Below are 5935 nucleotides of genomic sequence, written 5' to 3' on the forward strand. Positions count from 1 at the left end.
CGAATTTATTGTACCAACTCCGTATTATTATAACCCACCGAATCATAATTTTCGCTTCTAGAATAATGCTCAATTTTTGTTTGGTAATAATAATACGTATCTTATCATTGTTTTTATTTCTATTCACTATTCAGGCACATCATAATACAATTATTGTGCTATCAGATTCTTTGAATGTTGCACATTTATGTCATTAATTTTATTTAAATTTAATTTTCAATTAAAGAATTGGTGGAAATTTATAATTAATCTAATATACAATGCATATATATTCCAGGTGTTATATTTTACGCGAAACGTTCATTATTTTTGTATGAATTAAGTGTAAATTTTTATTAACTAAGGTTTATCTGATCTTAGATAACATTCGTGTCTAATTAATAACATATCATTATTTAGCTAAATTAATAACCGAGGGTTTTTTTTAGTTATTATCTTTATTTAAACTTAATTATTTGTCTATTACAATGTAAATAGTGAAAATCAGATAATTGTATGAAATCAAGTAATTATTTAGTAATATTTTGTCTAAAATAATTTTCAAACAGATATTAGAATAATATTTTGAACTGAAGATGGAAACTTGGTATTGATAGGAAATTACTGTACTGACCACCCTACAGTTCTTAATTATCTTTGTATCTTGAATAGACTTAAAATATTTATCAACAGTTTATTTTATTATTCGAATTTCGTACTAATAGTATATTATACTCTTATAGTCGTGCAATATTATTTATATATATTTTTAAAATCTAATCAAACACATAATAAATGAATTACAATCATGTTTGTACTAGATAATATGAAATGTTAGGTAGCTTCTTTTAAGGTCTAAAATATTTTTTTTCTACTTCACTATGTAGGATTATCAATTAGAATAGTGATACACAATAATGCAGAATAATTTACACATTTACTTCAGGTAAAAGTAATTTTGACCCGGGAGAGTTAACAATTTTTAAAAATCGGTAGAGTTTATCGCCGCTCAAATAATGAATGGTTCCTGATAAAATAGATTTACCCAAGTCGTATAAAATGAGGTATAATCTATTTATTTTTACAGTTATCTTCGATTAGCTACCTTATAATTTCAGCGAATACATTAAATATTGATGATCTATAAGGTCATTCAGTTTAAATTTGAAATAGGATGATTTCAGTGCTCTTGTATAATGCTTCCTTAATATAGGACTTTGAATGCTGTGATGCTCTCGGTAGAAACTAATTCAACTAAAAAATTCTCGTCAAATTTACAGCATATTTTTTTCTGTCATGACGAATGTTATATTGTTATCACCTTATTTTCTCTACATCGTGGTCATATTATAATGTATGTGTGATTTAAATATTAAACATATGAAATACAACAGAACATTGCAAGTTATAACCACAATAATGTGTACCACGGTTAAGTTGAACTATGGTTTATTGATTGTTTTAATATGTATACTGCAGTATTATCGACTAACATCAGTAGTTCCAGTGAAACTCAAAGCGTTGTTCAAGAAACAAGTGCAGGATTTTTTTTATTTACTACTGGAGTATTAACGCCATCTAACGATTGTTACTTTGCAACATACTACAATAATATTTATCTAACTCATACTTCAAAATTAAACCACCATGCGCAACATAACTGTATATTGTTCGGATTACACAATAAGCAAGATCATAGCCCATAGCACAAACATTTTAATGGAAAAGAAAAAGACATTTGACCATCTTTTTTTACCACCCTAAACCAAAACGATGCAAGTACATTGTAATATCTTAGCCGAGGTATGTACTAAGTATTAAGCATATATTATATGTGACAAATTAAAATCTATAAACCAACATAAGTGATACCAATGTTGACAAACTTGAATATTTTTAGTGAGATATGAATGCCGTATTTTTATGATTATAAAGGAATTTGATCCCGTCTGTCTTTACTACCGATAATCGTCGATACTATACTATATACATAACTCTTAAAAACATTTAAATTAATCATACAGTTAACTTAAAAACGTCTATTCCTCCTTTTTGAAATTAAACTTAAGAATCTAGGAACCCTCAAAAATATTATTTTTTCAAATAATTTAATTTTATAAAATTTATGAATATTGAAATGGAAAAATTAATTTAAAAATGTAAGAAAGTCGTTCAAGTAAATTTTATTTTGAATTAAAATATGTTTTCAGAAATTTTAACAAATAAATAGGTTAATTTATACTTACAATTATTGGTAAATTATTGATACCTCAGTCAAAAAACATATTAATTATCATCTGTTCGGCTATTCGTGTAATGATTGACATGGCTATTGTGCGTGCTGTGATAATAATTGAATAATGAACATTACTTACATACGAGTACAAATTTATACATGGTCCGCACATAAAATGATAAAAAATTGCCTATAGTTAACTCCTGAAAAATGGTAGGTATTGAAAAACAACATAATTCAAACAGTTTTCATTGTATGGGCTACTAGAGCGCACTGTACGTAGGTATCACATTAATTTACCAAATCAAAACATGGCATGGACTCATCATAATAGTATTATTAAAAATGCAAATCATATTTCATTACATTGTATATTTGTAACCTACACATTTCAGTGTCACAGTTATCGTTTCTTTCTCTTGTATCGCTGTATGATAAAATGAATATATTACTTACTAAATTACACTTGGATGATGCGCTAATAACGCAATAATGGCCTATGTCCAAAATAATTATTTACTCACGACTTATTTTTAAGAACCGAACTATTGAATTCGAAGAGCGTATAAAATATATAATAAATACATACATACCTATATTACATATATATTATAACAGTATGAACGAAATATGGTTATTGATGTTTGTAAGTTATACTCAAATTTATTTGTAAATATCAAATACAGTAAACATACGTTTTATTGAGTCCAATGTACAACTATAATAATTAATAAGTGTCAAATATATTTCAAAATTTATAAATCTATTATTACATTTTCTATCACTAAAAAATGAATAAGAAATCTACATAATATACTGTAGAAAATTAATAACATTATTATACATTTTAAAAGAATGCCGAACTAGCATAATGTGTTCATTCCATCTGACAAACATTCAACACAACATTAAAAAAATGTCATTGTGTGTATAAAGTATAAAAATGTATGTAAAAGTTTCAAGCTTTAAGTATCTATGAATAATATTTTTGAATTACAAAAAAATAACTGAAATTGTTGTTTTTTGCAGGAGCATCTAATTTCATAAAAATGTAAACATCAAATGCTCATGACAAAACCATGTATAATGTCCAATCGTTAATATTTTTAGATTACAATAGTAAAAAATTTGGTATGAAAAACCTTGTATTAAGTTCAAACTTGTTGACCTAGCGATCATCATTAAACCAATATGTATAAAAAAAATATATTTTAAATTAAAAATGTCTATAAATAGCTCTGTCTATTGTGTAAATTTTTTTTTCCTTATTTTGAAAAACTCTATGATTTCCCTTATTTATGGCCCCTATCCATCACAATTTTGAGTATAAATAATTGTTTTAATGTTTAAATTTCAATATTCGATTTATTGTCGTTTTAAATTTAGAATAAAATTAACTTTTTAAATATTACTAAATAATTTTTTTATTAATGTTGATTAAAAATTATATACTGAGTAAAAAATGTAATACAACACTACTCATAAAATGTTGATACCTCAATTAAAAATATTGAAAATCATTAGTCACAAATTTTCAATAATATTTTATAAGGCATTTAAAATTAGAATTCGTAAAATCACTTAAATTATTTTCTAGTTAAATATTCATTAAAATATTGTTTGAATACTCAAAACTTAAAAATTAAATATAAGATTCTTTATTAGTATTTTAACCTAAGTATGGAAAAAAAAAATCTTCCAGAAAGCCAAATTAATTACTTATGAGCATTCCAAGTTCAAATGTTTACGATATTCATATTCACTTGTAAAATAATTATTTTTTTATTAATAGTTTTTGTATTTTATAGTATCATACATTTTTTTATACCAAAAAAAAAATATATTAATAATATAGATATCTAGATACTTGAAATTTTCATAACATTTTTATACAATCGTATTTTCATTATAAAATAACATTTTTCCAACTCTTTTTGGGTTATTAAAGTACATAAAAATGTTTTTATTCTTTTTTCTTTAAACTTCATCAAACAATTTATTCGCATGGTCAAAATTCAATACAAGATCTCATAGAAGTTGTTCTTATATTATATGTATAAAAATATTTAAAATACAAAGGCGTACAATTTTTTTATGCGCATTTGAAGTAAAAATATTGAAGAAATACTTTAAAATCGTAAAAATGCAAACCATTTTTTAGTTAAAAATTCCAAAAAAAGTTTCTTTTTGTATTTTCGTATTAAATGTAATACAAGATTTTTCATAAAAAGTTAATAAAGATAATTATTTTTTATACACATTCTAAGTTCCAGTTTGGACGAAATAACTTATTTAAATGATAAATAACGATGTGTTAATTATTTTGTTATAATTTTCAAACGTTATTCGCCGTTGAAATATAGACTTATATGTATTTTATATACATATATATATAGGTATATATATATGTAATAATATATACTTGTATATATTATTATGTATTTTACTATGCGTAATAACATTTTTTATTTATTTAAAAATGTTATTTATATAAATAGGATCGAACTTATGAATCTATTTATACAATTTTAGGTATTTACAGAAAGATGCAGTTATTAAATTTTCAGTTATATAAGTTGATATAATATGGTACAAACAATAAATATATATTGATTTTATTATTATAATAATTAAGTTCTAATAATACAATAAATTTGTAATTTGTATCAGACCATTCAGACCTAATATTTTATTAATAATTATGCATTGAAAATCCGAATAAACTTTTTTCTAACATTATTTTATAAAATTATTAATTATCATTTACCACAATAGTAAAATCTTTATCAGCCTCTGCATCATAAGCGTTTGAGGATATATTATAAATATTTCTTTCGCCAGTATTTAAAATATTTTATTAAGTATTATTTTGTAATATTTTTGCTAAACACATCTTTGAATATCTTACCAAAAAAAGTTGATGTCAATCTGAAAAATAATAGCAAAAAACCATGATCAATTTTTTTTTTTTTTAGGCAGATTAAATATAACTATTTACATGTATAAGTATTTATCACTATTATATTAATACGTTATGTACAAGTAATATTATTGAATCGTAATTTAGGTAAATACAATATTGTACATGTGACTCAACTATTTAATGTAATATTCTTGTAAAATGCTTAACGCGAGAAAATACAATATTATAGCATGCGTGTAATACACAACATCTAAACTAATATAGATACATATTTAATTATTAATTACATTTGTTCTTTTATCTGACATAGTGTATAATATTCATATTATTAAAAATAAAAACTTGTAAAATTAATTTTAAACAAAATAATAAAATATATTAAGTATATAGGATATTCATCAGCGATCAAATCAAACTTACCCTGTTGTAGTAGTAGGGGATGGGGTTTATCGACTTACATGCATACATCATACATACATATATACACACATACATACATTATACATATATTATATACGTAAATACGTATACCGTATAAAATCATTCGTCTTGATAAAAATAGAAAGCATTATTAAATTAATTGTATACACCAGCATTTACACAAAATGACATAGGTAAACAAATTATCTCGTTATCTTCCATTTACGAAGTTAGATATCAGCTGTGTTATAATACTAGTTATATAATAATATGTGTGTATTGTGGGTCTATTATGAATTTTCATAAAATATCTTCATCTTTCAGTTTTATACACACACCGATGTCGGTCAGAGTTCAAAAAGATTAAAAATAAAAAC

This window comes from Aphis gossypii, chromosome 1 (assembly GCF_020184175.1).
Source record: "Aphis gossypii isolate Hap1 chromosome 1, ASM2018417v2, whole genome shotgun sequence".
Classification (NCBI taxonomy): Eukaryota; Metazoa; Arthropoda; class Insecta; order Hemiptera; family Aphididae; genus Aphis; species Aphis gossypii.